The sequence below is a fragment of the Vulpes vulpes genome, chromosome 9 (genome assembly GCF_048418805.1).
Source record: "Vulpes vulpes isolate BD-2025 chromosome 9, VulVul3, whole genome shotgun sequence".
Classification (NCBI taxonomy): Eukaryota; Metazoa; Chordata; class Mammalia; order Carnivora; family Canidae; genus Vulpes; species Vulpes vulpes.
In genome coordinates, this window is record NC_132788.1 from 24105710 (window position 1) to 24126820 (window position 21111).

The 21111-nt window shown below is 43.2% G+C and overlaps 1 pseudogene; it reads right to left on the reverse strand.

Annotated features, from left to right (window-relative positions):
- Positions 1-1390: 1390 nt before the first annotated feature.
- LOC112926766 (26S proteasome non-ATPase regulatory subunit 13 pseudogene) lies at positions 1391-2907 on the reverse strand (annotated as a pseudogene).
- Positions 2908-21111: the final 18204 nt, after the last annotated feature.

Sequence of the window (21111 nt, forward strand, 5' to 3'; positions counted from 1 at the left end):
CTCTTGGCATAAAGATTTTGATGTTCATCTATGTTACAGAATGTATCAGAGGTTCATTCCATTATGTTGCTACATAGTATTCCATTGTATGGATATACCACATTTTGTTTACCCATTTATTAATTGATGAAAATCTGGGTTATTTCCAGTTTGGGACTATAATGAATAATGGTGCGGAGAATATTTATGTACATGTCTTTGTGTGAACAAAGGTTTTCATTTTTCCTGGATAGATTCCTAGGAGTAGAATTGCTGATTTGTATGATAAGTTTTTTAACATTTTAAGAAACACCAAACTATTTTACATTGGCTATACCATTTTATGTTATCACAACAAGGTAGGAGAGTTTTAGTTTCTCCACTTCCTTGCCAGTATTGTTACTGTCTTTTTAAAAAAAAATTATAGCCATTCTCTTAGGTGTGTAGTGGTATTTCATTATGGTTTTAATGTATTTTCTTATTAACTGATGATGTTGAGCATATTTTCATAGGCTTATTAAACATTCATTTATCTTCTCTAATGAAATGTCTATTCAAATAATTTGGCAGGGGGCACCTGGATGGCTCAGTGGTTGAGCATCTGCCTACTTTAAGTAGTGTCACACCTACTTTTGAGATAGGTTCTAACTCCCTTATATTGGATGCTAGTTCAAAGCTACATTCAAATAACGTTTTGTTTCTCAGTGAAAAGTATATAGCATTTCCATTGTGCCTCCACACCTCCTTTCTTAAAATTTAAATTCAATTTGTCAACATACAGTATAACACCCAGTGCTCATCCCATCAAGTGCCCTCTTTAGTGCCCATCATCAAGTTACTCCATCCTCCACCCACCTCCTCTTCTGCAACCCTTTGTTTTGTTTCCAAGAGTTGGGAGTCTCCCATGGTTTGTCTCTCTCTCTAATTTTCCCCACTGGGTTCCCCTTCTTTCCCTTATATTCCCTTTCACTATTTCTTATATTCCACATATGAGTGGAAACCATATGATGATTGTCCTTCTCCAGTTGACTTATTTCACTTAGCATATTATCCTCCAATTCCATCTATGTTGAAGCAAATGGTGGGTATTCATCTTTCTGATGGCTGAGTAATATTCCATTGTATATATACCACATCTTCTTTATCCATCTGTCAAAGGACATAGTGGCTCCTTCCACAGTTTGGCTATTGTGGACATTGCTGCTACAAACATTGGGGTGCAGGTGTCCCAGAATTTCACTACATCAGTATTTTGGGGGTAAATACCCAGTGGTGCAATTGCTGGGTTATAGGGTAGCTCTATTTTTAACTTCTTGAGGAACCTCCATACTGTTTTCCAGAGTGGCTGTACCAGTTTTTGTTCCCACCACCAGTGCAAGAGAGTTACGCTTTCTCCTCGTCCTCTCCAAAATTTGTTGTTTCTTTTTTTTTTTTTTTTTTTGACAAAACAAAGGCGTTTATTACAGGAACATTCTTGAACAACAGCAGAGATGTTCACACAGGTAGATGGTGGAGATGAGCCTGAGTGGCGTCCCCACACACTTGAGGGCTACTCCTCGTTCCTCGGGGCGCACACTCTTGCCTGCCTCCTCCTCACTGGAGACCCGTGACCCCTCCACTACTGAGAGCTACAGGACACCCCCACAAAGGAGGCTTCTCTCTGCAGGCGGGCCCCCCATGAGTGACGTCCTGATTTCATAGCAGGGAGAACAGTCCCCACTCCACAAACACAATCCCACCCTCTACTCCCTCAGGAACACAGGTCTTCCCAGCTGCCACAGACGGTGAGGCAGGGGCACTAGGTGAGAATGTCGTGGGCCTGGTGCTCCACCAGCATCTCCATGCTCCTCACGTCGGTGCACCAGAACTCCAGGCGGTCCTTCATCCCCTTGATCTGCTGCAGATCCAGCACACGGGGCTGCACCCAGGTCATGTGAACCCGCTTATCCACCTCGTCAATGCTGCCTTTCACCAGCCCCACTGAGAGCGCCTTCATCACCAGCAACTCCACCTCGTTCACAGTGATTTTAGCACTTTTGGCAATTTCTTCAAACGTGAGTTGTCTGTGATTGGCAGGTCGTGTGAAAGTCATCTCCATAAGGCACAACAATTGGATTTTCCTCAGCAGCTGGGCCTCGTTGGCTGCCAAATCAGGCTGCTGGCCCCAGGCAGTCTTCAGCGTCTGGAATCTCTCTACGTTACCACTGTTAAAGGCATACAGGGTGTCAATCAGCCACTGCCGGTCGGTGCTCCTCAGTGATTCCAGCACGGGGTGCATGAGAAGTTCTCCAAAGTTAAAAACGCCCTCGCCAAGAAGTCCTGCTAGTCCCAGTGTGAAAGCTCTCTCCTGCTGTTCAGACACTGGCAGATCCTTGATATCGACGCAGCCCAGAAACCGCAGAGCATCTTTGTAGTAGGATGCATGGTTTCCGATTGTTTGATAGTATTTACTGGAGAGGTCGTAGAAACGACTGTGAACCGAGGTCACACCAGGGAGGTTGTTGAGCATCTCTTCAACATCTTCAATTGTTTCCTTTGTAACCTGTAGGTCCCCGATGTTTAATTTTAGAGCTCCAATTGCAGTTTTACACAGGATCACTGCCTCATCGCTACTTTTCACCTTTTCGCGAGTCTTTTCCAGAAAAGTAAGAGCCACGTTAGGATCAGTCATCTGTCTAACTACATGAAGAATAATTTCTACCAGGGACAGAGGATTCACCCTGTGTTCAAATTCACTGATGAAGTTTTCATAAAGCTTAATGAGGCCATCTCCTTGGGCAAAGCATGGGTCCTGCACAAAATCAAGCACCTGGAGTGTCAGTTGATGCCACAATTTCTTCGTGTAGAGCTCCTCCAGGCGGTGCCACACGGCGGCCTGGCCGGCCCGGAGCTCTGGCTCTGCTGCAGGAAGCCCGGTACGTCCTTCATGACGGCGGGCCAAAATTTGTTGTTTCTTACAACAGCCCACAGGCCACAGGAACTCGGCCTGCAGTGTGGGCTGAATCCCGCCCCCAGCCCTGCTTCTCAGGGAAGCAGGTCCACCCTCGGCCTTGACAGCAGCCCCCGCCCCCTGGGAGGCTCTGGCAGGAGCCCCGGCTGCGCCCTGCGGGATCCCTGGCCCCCAACACTGGGACAGGGAGTGTTGGTGGGGAAAGCCACTGGGCGGGGAAATGTGGTCTCAGAGCGTGAGGACAGGGCCCTGCCCCTCCTCCCCTCCTCGCTGCTCCCCTCCTCCGGCCCCCAGGCCCCCCTTCGAACCTCCACTCTGGCGACACCAAGTTCTGCCTCAAGCGTCTGAACCGTGGTGGCCTCTGCCCGGTTGTGCACCCTGATGTGTGCAGGGCTCAGGACGTCCCCACGTCCCCGCAGCACAGCCTTGTCCAAATTTTGCGTGGGATATAGATTAGAGGCACAAAAAAACTTGCACGTGTCTATATTAGAGAAAAAGAAATGCTGATGATCAGGTAAAAATCTCCTTTAAGAAGCCAAAGAAGAGGGCAGCCCGGGTGGCAGTGGTTTAGCACCCCTTAGGCCCACCCCCTTACATGATCCTGGAGACCTGGGATCGAGCCTCGGACTCCCTGCTTGGAGCCTGCTTCTCCCTCTCTCTCTGCCTGTGCCTCTGCCCCCCCCCCTCCCTCTCTCTCTCTCTCTCTTTCTCTCTCTGTGTCTCTCATGAATAAATAAAATCTTTAAAAAAAAGAAGCCAAAGAAAAATAGCGAATAGAACAGAAGACAGTAGAAGCAACTACATTACAAATATAAAAGCAGAACTTCATGAAAAGAAAGCAGATGCATGCTGGGGAAAATCATAACCACTAAATGTTAGTGGTTTGAAAAACTAACATAAATGTGATTTAAAAGAAAAAAAAAAAAACCTAGGGCGCAAAAACGTAAGCACTGGAGACATGATGATGGAGACCAGTAAGTGCTGGAACAGGCCATCAGCATCACCAGCCAAGTGCACAGTGTGCAGCAGCTAGCCCCATGTGCCTTGTGTTCCTTGTTAGGGATTCCCCTGGCCTTTCCTCACAGCCGGCGAGGGAGCCACATTCCCAGATTTCCCTGCCACAGCCGCTCCAGCTTTAAACCTGCTGTGTCAGGGACTTGCCTGTCCACCGCTGATGCTTCCAAAAACCAGATATGTGTGCCCACTTTGCCAGAACAGTGATGACCTCCCTGCCTTACGTAGCTTACTTCCCAACTGAAATTCCATCAGACAGATTTGCCTGGTGGAGCTAGGACTCCGGCTGCAGTTCTGTATTCTATTTTTTTTAATAATAAAATTATTTTTTATTGGTGTTCAATTTGCCAACATACAGAATAACACCCAGTGCTCATCCCATCAAGTGCCCCCCTCAGTGCCCGTCACACATTCACACCCACCCCCCTCCCCCTCCCCTTCCACCACTCCTAGTTCGTTTCCCAGAGTTAGGAGTCTTTATGTTCTGTCTCCCTTTCTGATATTTCCCACACACTTCTTCTCCCTTCCCTTCTATTCCCTTTCACTATTATTTATATTCCCCAAATGAATGAGAACATATAATTTTTGTCCTCCAATTGACTTACTTCACTCAGCATAATACCCTCCAGTTCCATCCACATTGAAGCAAATGGTGGGTATTTGTCATTTCTAATGGCTGAGTAATATTCCATTGAATACATAAAGAAGGTGTGGTTTATGTATACAGTTCTGTATTCTTTAGAGTTCTCCTTTATCCTTGTGTTAGGGAAGCACCTTTTCCCAGGTAATAATTCAACTATTAAATAGGTCCTGTTTTTGCAGGAGTAGTTCAATATTTGCAAATGAAACAGGTAAATGGCTAACAGACATGTGAAAAAAATGCTCAAGGTCCCTCATCATCAGGGAAATGCAACTCAAAAACACAATGACAAACCACCGTCAGATGGCTGAAATGGACAACTCTGGAAACCACAGATGCTGGTGAGGATGCAGAGAAAGGGGAACCCTCATGCACTGTTGATTCGTGGGAATGCAAGCTCCTGCAGCCACTCTGGAAGTTCCTCAAGAAGTTAGAACTAGAGCTACCATACAACCCAGCAATGGCACAACTAAGTATTTACTCAAAGGACACAAAGCTACAGATTCAAAGTGGTCCTTGCACCCCTGTGTTTACAGCAGCAATGTCCACAAGAGACAAACTATGGAATGAACCCAGATGTCTGTTGACTGATGAATAGATGAAAAAGAGGTGGTATTTCTATACAGTAGAATACTACAGAGCTGGCAAAGAGAATGAAATCTTGTCCCTTGCCACAATGTGGATGGAACTAGACAGTGGCAGGCTAAGCGAAATACGTCAGAGATATAGACAAATATCATACGATTTCACTCACATGTGGAATTTAAGAAACAAAACCAATGTACATAAGGGAAGGGAAGGAAAAATCAAATAGAATAAAAACAGAGAGGGAGGTAAAGCATCAAAGACTCAACTATAGGAAAAAAACTGATGGTTGTTGGAGGGGAAGGAGGCGGGGGGATGGGGTGTTTGGGTGATGGGCGTTACAGAGAGCACTTGATGTAACCAACACTGGTTATTATTGCCATTGAGAATCACTGTATGCTACCCCCAAATTAGTAATAAACATTGAATTTTTAAAAAGTAAAAAAAAAAATTCCTTTCTCTGATTTTTGAATCACCAAATTTTGTCCTACACCAAATTTTTACAGTTATTTCTTTTAGTCTTCCGAATAACTCTTATGTTTTAATACTTAACCCCAAATTTCAGGAATTTATATAGTTAGAATTGAAATCAGTGGGGAAACATGCATATGTTTTTGAAAATGATGCAAACCATCATTTTGGCAGGGAAAGAGATTCCTATCTCGCTCTAGTTATAAAAGTGGATTCCAAAAGAATATACTGAAGTAAGAAAATATTTAGTTAATTAATTAATTTGAGAAGGGGGAGAGAGAATGAGTGGTGGGGAGAAGCAGGGGGAGAAAATGGGGGAGAGAAAGACAGACAGACTCCCCACTGAGCAGACAGCTGGATGTGGGGCTCCATCCCAGGACCCTGGGATCATGATCTGAGCTGAAAGCTGACACTTAACCAAGGGAGCCACCCAGTTGCCCCAGGAAAATATTTTTATCAAGAAAATACAAAGTCTACAAATCTAGCCCTCTGGATAAATAGAAGGCAGAGATAAATAGATAAATACCTATCCCTGGTGAGTCTGCTAGTGTTAAAGTGAAATAAATATGATAAAATATCCTTCATCACATCAATACCATACTATATACTATTGCTCCATCTTGGATTGTCATCAATAGCATACAATTACAGAACTTTTTTACTCTTCATGAAAGTTTCACGAAGTTTTTGGCTATGTTTGATTTTCTTTACTGGGAGTCAGGTATAACTCAAAGGAAGATTTGTATTTGAATAAAAAGGGCCCATTGTTGAAGTAAATAAGAGTATAATCCAGAGATTTATAGACACCGACCATTGCCAATATAAATACTAATTTATATTACATGTAGGCATCAGAGAAGACAATAAAAAGATAACTGTAATGGAGATACAGAGAAAATACAAAAACAAATAATGGGGGATTCAGGTCTCTTTTTCCCAACACAAAATCAGGTGCTCCATCTACTATATGTAAGTAGCTGTAAAATCTCATTATAAACCAAACATCCACAGGGCTCCCTCTGGTCCTCGTGCATCACTGTATATGGTACTCCCTGAAGCACTTGGCGTGGACACCCTTCTGGCATTTTTCACAGTGCGTGTTGGCCTGCGAGTGGCAGAGGGCACACCGGATCCTCTTGTCCTGGTGGACAATCCAGTGCCCAATCATGTCAAAGTGGCTCTCAGTTTCTAGCCACCTGCTTTGCCTCCCTTGCGAGGACACGTTAGCATTGCTGTCTAGGTACACAGAGGCCACATATCTCCGGAAGGCCAGGAGGTCCACCTGGGCATCACGGCTGCAGATCCTGTGCAGCTGCCAGGCATTATCCAGGGCGGCATCGATGACATAGCCAACGCAGCTTGAATACCACTTCATGCCCCGGATCTTCACCTTGTACTTGGCAATGGTCTGGTTCATCCGACTGACACCACCCCCTTCTCCTGGTACAGCTTCACCAGAGAGGGCTGATGGACCTGGGTCCGCGTTTTGGCAGTTTCCGAAGGATGGCTGGTCAGCCCCACCGGCTCTATGCCCACAACATTGGAGCAGATGTTGACCACACTGTCATCATGCCAGCGGCACACGATAATCTCCTCGCTCTCATCGACTTTATAATCAAATGAACCTCTCTTCGTTTTCTTAAGTTCTTTGGGATCTTTGAGGGGACATTGCCCAGTCCTATACTCATGAACAGTTCCTGTGGCCTTCACCCCCTTTTTCTTCAAAATGGACATGAGTTTGACACTTGTAAAAATCTTGTTGAAAAATATGTGGTAAGGCCGACAGCCACGCTCCTGAAGCGCATCCACAAACTTCACCTCCACACTGCCTCCTGGGTCCAGACCCCTGTCTGATTTGGTGAACAGCGTGCCCTGTGAGGGCTCAAACCACACCAGGTAGCCCCTGCTGGTTGTCCTACACCAGATCTTGTAGCCCAGATGCATGGGCCTCCCTGCAGGTAGCTGCTCGAATCCCCGGTGACCAAAGTACTCACACATGGACTCACCAAAGCTGTAGAACTCTTCCAAGGGTGTGTGCTTCTGGAAATTATAATTCATCCGGACGATGAGAGGCCTGACTTTGGCAAACCTATCACTTTCATCCAGCTCATTGTTATCTGCAAAATGCAGATAGGAGAAGATCACTTCGAACCTGTTCCTTCTGATTTCATCAGCCACAAGGTGATGATGGGAATCAGGAGAGGTTTCCCAAAACATCCTTATCCTTGGATATGATATATACCCACTTAAAATCAAAATGCCCAGAACACACTTTAATTCCTGGGCTGTGAGCCCCAGGTTGACATTTTTCTGCCAAGCATAACGATTGGTTTCATTAACAATGAAATTAATTATTCCTTCATCAAAAAACAACTCAAAGAGGCTGACAGGACTCAGTTCCTGGCTCTTGAGATCCTCTATGTGAGGATCAGATGCAGTCCAGCTGCAGAAGTCAGCTCATCTGACTCTCTCTTGGTCCAAATATGCCAAGGCTCCACCACTGCCCTCTGTCTCTTCAGGGCCAACTACAGCCGCAGCTCCTCCTCCTCCTCCTCCTCCTCCTCCTCCTTTTCCTCCTCCTTCTCCTCTGCACCAGAGTCCTCAGGCACCAGGGAGGCATGCAGGATGCTGCCGGGTAGGTGGAAGCCTCGCTGGCCACCTTTGTCCCCTGAGTCCTCATCAGTGAAGTCACCTGAGGCACTGTCAGGTGGTGCAACGAAGATCTCCTCCTCCTCCTCCAGGGCATTCAGAACCTCGAGCAGCTTCACAGACTTTGCCTTTGAACTGGCACCACTACCAACAGTGAAGCTGCTGCAATGACAGGTACCAAGGTGGGGAGAGGCCACAAAGAGACAGTGTTTCAGCAGGAAACTCTGTTCAAGCATTGCCTGGAGAAGAGGGCTCCCACCACAGAGCACCTGAGCCCCACCATCAGACCCAGCACCATCAGGCTCCGGGCCGCCTGAGTGAGTTTCAGGCCAGCACACATTACACTTTCAAGGGCAGGAGTATTTTCATGGGAGGCACTCCAGGGACACATTCCATTCTTCTTTCTTTCTTAAAGTATTTTGAAGAAAAGATCGCCTCTAGTGATAAGTCCAGGTGGCACTGTCATCCCCAGGGAGGAACCACCACCAGGGAGCCTGAGCTGCTGAAGTGACACCAGTGATGTCCTCTGACTCAGTGGCCCCAGCAGCCCTACTTTCATCCCTGTCTTACCTGGGTCTTCCTTTATGAATTGAGCAATTATAAGTTTCGTCTTTCCCAAATTTCCAAACTTTCCCTATTTGAAGCCTCACTACCCCAATTCAGGACCTGAACAGATTCAGACAGGTTTTTAGATGGTCCCCTCAATATTAGACATCTTACTATGTAGCAGCCACAATTCAGAAGCCAGATAGACTCAAAACATGGAAACCCCTGCCTTCCTAACTCTTCCTGCGCACATGGGAACTAACTGGATGTCAAGAGATACTTGTGTTTAATGAGCACCGACTGTGATGAGGTGCTTCTCAGGGCCTGGCGGTGGACGTGCTCCACTCCTGATCTGCCCTGGAGGAGAAGGAGGACAGTTCAACAGACAAGGAGCTTGCGGGACAGCACCAGATTCAGAGAATACAGCAAAACACTAGGACTGGGGCTGCTATTTCCAATAGATGATGGGTAAAGGCTCACCACACGGGTGACCTGAGAAAGAGTGGGCTTACAGAGAGCTGGAGACGGGGTGCCCCTGGCACAGGAAGAGAGCTGCAGGTACGAGTCCCTGAACCCAAAGGGACAGGCTATCTGCAAGCAAGGAGGTTTCAGATACAGTAACAGGGGAGCAAGGAGCCCAGGACACCTGGACCAGGGCCCCATGGCTCTAGAGGCCCCATCAGGACATTCAGGTGTGTTCAGCTGTCACAGGAAGCCCTCTGTAGTGGGACAGAGGAGGGCCACCAGGGTGTGAGAAAGGACGGGGCAGGGAAGGTGGGCACTACTGATGTCCTGTGCCACTTAAAAGAATTTCAAACCGAAGGGAGGAAACAGACTTTACACAGAGACAATGTCTCTGCAGACCCGTTCTTGGACTCTCGAGTTCAGACTCACTTCGTGACGCTGACTTCATCAGCCTTTGTGCTAGAAGCTAGGGCCTGGGAGGTCTGACCTCAGGGAACTAAGGTACTTCTCATCCTCTGTGTGGGCCAGGAAGGGAGCCTAGTTTTCAAGGATACAAAACCCGAAGCCCTTCCCATAGACCTCAGACCAAGCACTTCTCTGGGGTCAGTAGCCATCTTCACAAGTGTCCCTGCCTCTCCTGGTTTGCAGCAGCAGATCCAGGCCAGAACAGCCAGGGCTTTCACCAGTCTCACTACCTCACTCCAAATACCTCCTGCGCATGGCTGTTCAGACCGCTGGACAAGGGGAGGAGGAGTTAAGAGGAAGGAGTAGGAGGGCGACCCTAGGCTTGCCTCATCCCATAACCACAGCTAGAGAAATATCAAATCACTCTGAACACCCAAGAAACGGATCTGAGGATGGAGAGCAAAGCGCACAATTTGAAGAAAAGAGGCTACAGCATGGAAGATAGGTGTGGAGACAGGATCTGGGAGAGGCGAAGGAGGGGGGGCCCTGGTCAGGGAGAGAGGAGAGAGAGGAGAGTGCGTGTGGGAGAGGACGTGCACAGGGCACCGCACAAGAAAAACATTTCCCCAAAGCCATCGAGGGGAGAAAGTGAAAGGGGATGATTATAGAAAGTTCTTGGAAGCAGTGGAATTCAGAGTCTGGAGTCCCAGAACTCCACGCTGTCCCCATGGGTGGAGCCTGGCCAGCTCTGAAGTGCTCCTGGGGGAGGGGGCAAAGGTCCAGCAGCAGACAGGGTGTCTGAGGATCCCCTGGGGCCCACTGGAGTGCCTCTGGGAGAGGTGGCACTGCCGCTCAGGGACAAAACAGGCAGCAGACAGCACTGAACTACCCCACGCATTACCATAGGAGCAGAGGCAGCTGCTGAGTACAGCTAACCTGGACACTGGCTTTTTCGCTGTGCTTCACCATAAACTCCAAGCCCCGGTGTGTTCGCATGACTGTCCTTTAGGGACATAGTGGCACCGGCCACAATGGGCCAGACCCTCCCCCAGAGGATTAGTGTGGCTCCATGCCACACCGGGTCCCTAAAATTTGGAGTTTTGAAACCCAACCAGCATGCATGAGATAAAACAGGAGCACTGAGCCACTGGGGGTCAGAGAGCTCAAACACAGACAAGGGGAAGGCAGGAATTTGAGGGAAGCCTGGGGCCAATGAGTGGACATGGTTCCCTCTTCTATGATGGCTTCCTGAATAGCTGTGGGTGTGAACACAGAGTGCGTGATGCCATTTTTATCCACTCCTAGTCAACACTGAGGACTTCAGGCAGCAGTATAGAGAACAAAGTGGGAGCTTGAGAAACTTACACCAATCCCTATCCCCCTTATGCTCTACAGGTGCTTTCTTATGAGGGCAAGTGTACCTGAGAGCTGGAATGGCAGCTGGGCCTCTTTCCCCCAGACAACCAGCACCCATTCCCCACCCAAGTCTACAGACCATGGAGTGATACAACACCAGCTCTAGTGGATACTGGATCTAGCCTTTCTACCAAGATGACCGCAGCACACCTAGGTAAAACTCAACACACACTGGACAAGGGCTTCACTGCAGGCAGGTGGAAACACTGCACAGGTGACCTGAGAGGAAGAGCTGCCAAAACACAGCAGCAGACTACACAGCGTACTCCAGACACTTCCCGAAGCCCAGGCCCTGCCTGTATCCTCTTAAGAAGAGCATACAACCTCTTCTTAACACAGTCATCACCCCCATGACAAGGAAACATAAAGGCTTTCCTTACACCTAGAAGACAGAGACTTAGGCAAAATGCCAAGAGGGAAGACTTTATCCCAAAAGAAAGAACAAAAAAGGTCATAGCCATGGATCTATTTTAATCAGATTTAAGTAATATGCCTGACCCAGAATTTAAAACAACATCTAAGGATACTCTCTGGGCTTAAGAAAAGCATAAGAGACACCAGAGAGTCCCTTACCACAGAGATAAAAGATCTAAACACTCTTCATCTGAAATAAAAAATCCTGTAATTAAGATGCAAAATCCACCAGATACAATGAGCACAAGGATAGAAGAAGCAGAAGAATGAATAAGTGATTTAAAAAATTAAATTATGGGAGATAATGAAGCTGAAAAGTCAAAGGAAAGAAAAAGATCATGAATATAGACTTAAAGAACTGGGTGACCTCATAAAGCATAATAACAGGCAGAGCATAGGAGTCCCAGGGAAATGGGACAGACAGCTTACTCTAGGAAGTTATACTGAAGACCTCCCTAATCTGCTGAAGGAAAGTGACATCCAAATCCAGGGGACACAGAGAACTCTGGCCAGAATCAACAAAAGCAGGCCAACACCAAGACATATTAGAGTAAAATTTGCAAAATATAGAGATGAAGAAAACATCCTGAGAGCAGCAATGGAAAAGAAATCCCTAAATTAAATTACTGGGTCATGGGATCCCTGGGTGGCGCAGCGGTTTGGCGCCTGCCTTTGACCCAGGGCGCGATCCTGGAGACCCGGGATCGAATCCCACGTCAGGCTCCCGGTGCATGGAGCCTGTTTCTCCCTCTGCCTGTGTCTCTGCCTCTCTCTCTCTCTCTCTCTGTGACTATCATAAATAAATAAAAATTAAAAAAAAAATAAAAAAAATAAAATAAATTACTGGGTCACAAATCAGGTCTTAACCAATACCAAAAGATTGGGATCGTCCCCTGCATAATTATAGTGGAAGAGAAATAAGGTTAGTAGCAGATCTCTCCACAGAAACCTAACAGATCAGAAGGGAGAAGCATGATGCACTCAACATGCTGAATGGGAATAATATGCAGCCAAAAATACTTTTCCATCAAGTCTTTCAGAATAGAAGGGGGAGAAAAAGAGTTTCCCAGACAGACTAAAACAATAGGAGTTCATGACCACTACATTACCCCTCCAATAAATATTAAAGGGAACTTTTTAAGAGGGAAAGAAAGATCACAAGCCACAAAGACTACAAAGGAGGAGAGAAAATCTACAGGAACAGCAACTTCACAAGTATCACAATGACACTAAATTCATATCCATCAACACCCACTCTGAAGGGAAACAGACTAACTGTTCCCACCAACAGACATAGGATATCAGAATGGATAAAAAATAAGACCCGTCTCTATGCTGCCTATAAGAAACTCACTTTAGACTTAAAGACACTTGTAGATTCAAAGTGAGGGGATGGAGAACCATGTACCATGCAAATGGACGTCAAGAGAAAGTCAGCAGCCACACTACATCAGACAAACTAGATTTTAAACTAAAGACTGTAAGAAGAGATGAAGAAGGGCACTATAATATAATAAAAGGATCTATCTAATAAAAGGATCTATCCAACAAGAACATCTAACAGTTGTACATATTTATGCCCCCCAAACTGGAGCACCCAAACCTAAAAATCAATTAATAACAAACTTAAAGTCACTGAAATAATACAATATTAGGAGGCTTTAACACCCCACTTAGAACAACAGGCAGATCATTTACCTGAAAATCAACAAGGAAAAAATGGTTTAAATAACAAAAAGGATCGGATGGTCTTAACAGATATATTCAGAACATTTTGTCTGAAAGCACCAGAATACACATTCTTCTTGAACGCACTTGGAACATTCTCCAGAATAGGTCACACTGGGTTGCATATCGGGCCATAACAAATACAAAAAGACTGAGATCATATCATGCATAATGTCTCACCACAATGCTATGAAACCTAAAGTCAATCACAAGGAAAATTTTGGAAAACCCACAAATTCATGGGGTTAAAGAATACCATACTAAAGAATAAATGGATTAATCAGAAAATTAAAAAGGAAATAAAAAAATACATGGAAGCAAATGAAAATGAAAACTGGACAGTCTCAAACTTTTGCTGACCTTGGAGGAAAAGCTCTATTTGTCTATAAGTGGTCCTAACAGGAAAATATACTGCAATACAGGCCTACCTTAAGATGAAAGAATAGGTGCAAATACACAACCTAGCCTTACCCCTAAGGGAGCTAGGAAAGGAACAGTAATTAATGCCTAATGGCAAAAGAAGGAGAGAAATAATCATGATTGAGCAGAAATAAATGATACAGAAACAAAAAAAGCAGTAGATCAGATAAGTGAAACTAGGAGCTGGTTCTCTGAAAGAATTAATAAAATGGATAAACCCCTGGCCAGACTTACTAAAAGGAAAAGAGAAAGGACCCAAATAAATAAAGTCACAAATGCAAGAGAAGACATCACAACTGATACCCCAGAAGTACAATTATGAGAATATTATGAAACCTAATATGCCAACTAATTGGGCAATCTGGAGGAAAGGGATAAATTCCTAGAAACATATAAACTACCAAGAGTGAATCAGGAAAAAACAAAAAATGTGAACAGACCCATTACCAGCAAATAAATTATATCAGTAATTAAAAATCTCCCCCCCAAAAAAAATCAGAGAGGGTGACAAAGCAGAGAGACTCCTAACTCTGGGAAACAAACAAGGGGTAGTAGAAGGGGAGACGGCGGGGTGTGCGGTGACTGGGTGACGGGCACGGAGGAGGGTACTTGACAGGTTGAGCACTGGGTGTTATACTGTATGTTGACAAATCGAACTCCAATAAAAAAAATATATACAAAAAAATCTCCCAAATAAAAGTCAGGGTCACATGGTTTCTCGGGGGAACTTTTACCAAACATTTAAGGGAAAGCTAATACCTATTCTTTTCAAATTGTTCCAAAAAGTAGAAATGGAAAAAACCCTCCAAATTAATTTTTTATGAAGCCAGCATTACCTTGACTCCAAAACCAGACAAAGACCCCAACCATGTAAAAATCCCTGATGAACGTGCATGCAAAAATTCCGAACAAGATACTAAGAAATCAAATCCACTACTAGACTAAAAGAATCATTCAGCACAATCAAGTGAGATTTATTCCTGGGCTACAAGGGGGGTTCGACATCCACAAGTCAATCAATATCATATACCACATTAATGAAAGAAAAGTAAGAACCACATGATCCTCTCCATAGATGCAGAGAAAACATCTGACAAAGCACAAGTCTGGATAGAGGGAACATAGCTCAACATCATAAAGACCATGGATGAAAGACCCACAGCTAATATCGTCCTCAATGGGGGCAAATAGAGCTTTTCCTCCAAGGTCAGCAACAAAACAGGGATGTCCGCTCTCACCATTCTTATTTAAAATAATACCAGAGGGTATTATGCTGAGTGAAATAAGTCAGTCGGAGAAGGACAAACATTATATGGTCTCATTCATTTGGGGAATATAAATAATAGTGAAAGGGAATAGAGGGGAAGGGAGAGAAATGGGTAGGAAATATCAGAAAGGGAGACAGAACATGGAAGACTCCTAACTCTGGAAAATGAACTAGGGGTGGTAGAAGGGGAGGAGGGCAGGGGGTGGGGGTGACTGGGTGGCGGGCACTGAGGGGGGCACTTGACGGGATGAGCACTGGGTGTTATTATGTATGTTGGCAAATTGAACACGAATAAAAAATAAATTTATTGTTAAAAAAATAAAAATAAAATAAAATACCAGAAGTCCATTCAAACCAGCAAATAAGTCAAACTTACATTATTTGCAGACAACATGATACTCTATTTAGAAAACCCAACAGAATCCAGCAAAAAATTGCTAGAACTGATATGCGAATTGAGGAAAGTTGCAGGATAAAAAATCAAGGTAGAAATCTCTTATATTTCTATACACCAATTATGAAGCAGCAGAAAAAGAAATCAAGGAATTGATCTCATTTAAATGCACCAAAACAATTGGATACCAAGGAATAAACCTAGCCAAAGACGAAAAGTATCTGTCCTCTGAAAACTACAGAATATTTGTGAAAGAAATTGAGGAAGACACAAAGAAATGGAACAACGTTCTATGCTCATGGATTGGGAAAATATTGCGAAAACGTCTATTCTACCCAGAGGGATCTAGATATTCGTGGAATCCCTATCAAAATACCAAAAGTATTTTTCACAGAGCTGGAACACACAACACCAAAATTTATATGGAACCACAACAGACCCTAAAAAGTCAGAGGAATGTTGAAAAAGGAAAGCAAAGTTGGGGCATCACAATGCTGACTTCAAGCTGCATTACAAAGCTGTGGTCATCAAGACAGTGTGGTACTGGCACAAAAAGGGACACATAGATCAGTGGAACAGAATAAAGAACCCAGAAATGGACCCTCAACTCTATGGTCAACTAATCTTTAGCAAAGTAGGAAAGAATAGTCACTGGAAAAAACACAGTCTGGGGGATCCCTAGGTAGCTCAGCGGTTTAGCACCTGCCTTCAGCCTAGGTCGTGATCCTGGAGTCCCGGGATCGAGTCCCACGTCGGGCTCCCGGCATGGAGCCTGCCTCTCTCTCCTCCTGTGTCTCTGCCTCTCTCTCTCTCTCTATGTCTATCATAAATAAATAAATCTTTAAAAAAAAATAAAATAAAAATTTGAAAAAAATAAAGAAAGAAGACTCATGGAATGGTAAAGCTTGCAGGGACCATGGTAGTCCAGTAGCAAGCACCTTGTGCATTAAAAGATGAGGAAGGGACGCCTGGATGGCACAGTAAGTTATGTGACCAACAGTTGGTTTCAGTTTGGATCCTGATCGCAGGGTCATGAGTTCGAGTCCCACATCGGGCTCCGTGCTCAATCTGGAGTGTGTTCTCCCTCTCTCTCTAACCCTCCCACTTGTGCTCTTTCTCTCTCTCTCTCTCAATAAAAAAATAAATCTTAAAAAAAAGTGAGAAAAATAAATCACATTTTCAGACACAGTGTAGACTCTGGAGCTACAAAGCCTCACCCATGCCACATATATTACCCTGCCTGCCTCATCTTTCCTCAATCTCCCTTTTCTGCTCTCTCTTCCTCCTTTTTCTTTCCTAGACACCATATGCTTAGTGAGGCCAGCAGGACCAAGAGCTAAAAATGCCCTGGGCCTGACCTTTCATAAAGGCTTTTATCAAAGGCACTTACCTTGAAGTTGAAGCCATAATGAGCCAGAAACAGAGACTTGTCTATATGTTCAGAGTCAAAGAATCTGTAAGACAGCAGAAGTCAATTTTTAAAAATTGTATGTTAATTAGCAAGGCAATAGGACCTTCTCCACCATTTAAGTGAAAAAACATGTTTAGCTTAAAGTTAACCAGCAGTAAACAGAGGATGGGTTGAGAACACACAGCAGAGGGGGTCTAGTCAACTGGCCAATCAGAGGGAAAACAACGATCTCTCCACCTCACACCAAAACATATTATAGGGCAGAGGTTTTCATGGTCAAAATGACTGACATGTGGGCCGGATGAGTCTTTGTTGGGGGGCTGTCCTGTGAATTATGGGATTTTAACAGCTTTCCGGAACTCTACCCACTAGATGCCTTTAAAACATTGATCTCCTACCTGTGAAATCAAATGTTTCAGACATTGCCATACGTACCATGGGGGACAAAACTGCACCTGGTTGACAACTATTATTCTATATCAAGACTACCAGTAGATCTTACTGTAAAAAGGAAATACTGTCTACTAGTGCTGCCTAATATGGTATGTGGTTATTACATATCTGATATATATGGCTAGTGTGATTGAGAAAGTGAATTTTTAATTTTCTGTAATTTTAATGTAAATTGTCACATGTGCCTGGCCAGTGACCACCTTATTAGTGAAGTCCCAGATGTATAAAGAACTACTTATGAAACAACATTCTCTTAACAATCAATGGGTCAAAGAAGAACAAGAATTTTCATAGAATTACTTAAGGGGGAAATTAAAAAGTATCTTGAGGCCATCTGGGTGGCTCAGTTGGGTAAGCATTTGACTTCTGATTTCGCTGAGATCATGATCTCAGGATCTTGAGATTGAGCCCTGTGCTGGGATCTGAAGTGAGTGTGGAGCCTCCTTAAGATTCTCCCTCTCCTTTCCCCCTGCCCCAACCCACTCTCAGGTTCTCTTTCTTAATATAAATACATAGTGTCTTGAAACAAATGAAAAAAAGGGAACACAATATACCAAAACATTAGGATGCAGCAAAAGATTTCTAGGAGAGCTTAATGCTGTAAACACATACAGAAAAAGACATATATATATATATATATATATATATATATATATATATCAAGGACTCTAGAAAGAGTAGATGAATGGATAAAGAAGAAGTGGTACATATGCGATGGAGTATTATTCAGCCAACAAAAGAATGAAATCTCATCATTTGGAATGATGTACATGGAGCTAAAGAGTAATGCTAAGTGAAATAAGTGAGTCAGAAAAACACAAATACCATATGATTTCATTCCTAAGTGTAATTTAAGAAACAAAAAAAATGTGCAAAGGGGGGCACCTAAGTGGTTCAGTTGGTGAAGCATCTGCCTTTGGCTCAGGTCATGATCCCAGGATCCTGGGATTGAGTCCCACATTGGACTCCCTGTTCAGCGGGGAGTCTGCTTGTCCCTCTGACCATCCCTGCTGCTTGTGCTTGCTCGCTCTCTGTCTCTCTCACAGAAATAAATAAAAATTTAAAAATGAGCTAAGGAAAAGAGGAAGAAAGATAAACCAGGAAATGACTCTTAACTATAGAGAACAAATTGATGGTTACCAGAGGGGAATAGGGGATGGGTAAAATAGGTCATGGATTAAAGGAGTGCACTTGTGATAGGCACCGGGTGACATATGGAAGTGCTGAATCACTATATTGTACACCTGAAACTAACATAACCTTCTATATAAACTAAATTGGAACTTGAAATTAAATTAAAATTTTAAAAATTTTTTAAAAAGAATAACTGCTTCTGTGGTTGAACATCTGCCTTTCGCTCAGGTCGAGATCCCGGGGTCCTGAGACTGAGTATCACAATGGGCTCCCTACGGGGAGCCTGCTTCTCCCTCTGCTTATGTCTCTCTTTCTCTCTGTGTGTCTCTCTCATGAATAAATAAATAAATAAATAAATAAATAAATAAATAAATAAATCTTTAAAAAAAGAATAACCTAAGCCCAAAGTTATCAGAAGAAAGGAAATAAAAGATTGGAGCCAAAATAATTAAAATAGAGAACAGAAAAATAATAGGAGAGATGAATAAACTAAGAATTAGTTTTTTGAAAAGATGAACAAAATTGATAAACTCCTAGCTACAGTATCCTAGAATTAAAGAGAACCCAAATCAACAAAAATGCATCTCAAAGAGGAGAGACTAAAACTGATACCACAGAAACAAAAGATCATAGAGGCTACTACAAATGATTATTGATTATATGCCAACAAACTGCACAACTTGGGAAAGGGTGAAATTCTCAGAAACACACAATCTATCAAGACTGAGCCAGGAGAAACAGATCATTGAAACAGTCCAATTAAGTAGGAGAATGACTGAATCAGTAATGAAAACTCTCCCAACTGAAAAACAAATGAACAAACCAAAATAAATAAAAACCCAACACCAAATATACACACTGGTGAATTTTACCCAACACATAAAGAACAATTAATGCCAGCTCTTCTCAAACTCATTCAAAACACACACACACACACACACACACACACACACACACACAACACCCCAAACTCATAAGAGGAGCATTGCCACAATACCAGCACCTGATAAGGACATTATAAGAAAAGAATGGAATATGAGGACAGTTCAAAAGACAAATATAGAGGATGTGATGTCAGCAGATGGTAGACTTCAAAGCTCCAGGTCCTCATTACCCATGGAAATACAAGTTAACAACAAAGATGAACCCGAATATCTTTGTGAGAACTCTAGAGCCCACTTGAAATGGTGTACGACCCAGGCCAACAGAAAAATAAGATGGGATTCCCTTTAAAAGCATAGGAGATTTCATGGCATTTTGTGTACAGCTGGATCTCTCCCCACTCAGATCAGTAAGGCACAACCAGGGTAAATACAGTGACTCGTCCCTGGGATGCAAATCAGAGTAGACTATCAGTCCAACACCCTGGCTTGTCTGGGGCTCCCTGGGTGATATAGATTTTATGCCTCATCAGACATGGAGCATTGATGGGAATGGCAGCAGTTTGGAGGTTACTGAAAATATAAGCAAGTGTCACAGCACACCAGAGCTGCAGAAATTCTGTAGTTTTACATGCCGATGCCAGGGAGAGAAAAATTATACATTTCTAAGAAGAAATTAGGGACTCGCTGTTTGTGGAACTTGAGACAGTTAAAAGTACACACTAGGTCCAGAGAATGCATCACCAGAAGATATTGGTGAGGTTCCAAACTTCTAGATTCTACGGCTGACTGGTGAAGTATTCCCCTGAACAAAGCCAGTCCATAAAGACTGAGAAGAGACTGTTTTTTTTCCGAATGGCCATATCTCAACAACAGATCGCTAGCATACAAAGAAACTGGGAAACATGGCTCAGTCACAGAAACAAAATAAGACTCCAGATATGAATTCTAAAGAAAGACAGACTGCTGAATTTTTTGGTGAAGAATTGAAAACAATTTGTTAAATATATTCAATGAGCTAAAAGACAAGAGAAACAATGAGACGAAATCAGGAAATGGATGACAAAATGAGAATACTGACATAAAGATAGAAACCATAGAAAAGATCCAAAAAGACACTCCGGAGAAGAAAAATACAATAACTAAGCCAGCATTACCCTGATATTGGAGCCAAACAGATACTACAAGAAGACTAAAGATCAATACCCTTGATGAATATTGATCCTCAAGAAAATATTATAAACAAAGGAAATTCAACAGCACATTGAAAGGATTATATACCCCAACAAAGGGGGATTTCTTGAATGCAAGGATAGTTCAACATGAGAAAACAATTAATCAGTGAACAGAATGAAAGACAAAAAGTGTATGTTCACTGATGGATTATTTTAACCCTACATCTGAAACTAATGATGTACTTAGTATATGTTGGCTAATTAAATTTAAATTGAAAAAAAAATTTTGAAAACCAGATGTTTATATCAAATAATGAAAAAAACCCACTTCACAAGATTTAATACTCTTTCATGAAAAGAACTCTTACTAAACTAGGAGTAAAAGTAAACCAACTAAGCATAATAAAGACCAAATATGAAAAAAAATCCCAACTGATGTACAAAATAGCAAAAGACTCAAATTTTTCCTCTAAAAACATGATCAAGATAACGTTGTTTCCTCTGGCCTTTCTATCAAATATAGTACTAGAAATCTTAGCCAGAGCAATTAGGCAAGAAAAAGAAACAAAAAACATCCAAATTGGAAAGGAAGAAGAATAATTATATTTGCAGATAACATGATCTTATACATAGAAATCGTAAGGATTAAAAAAAATTAGAAGAAGTAAACAAATTCAACAAGGTTGCATAAATGAAAACCAACACACCAAAAGT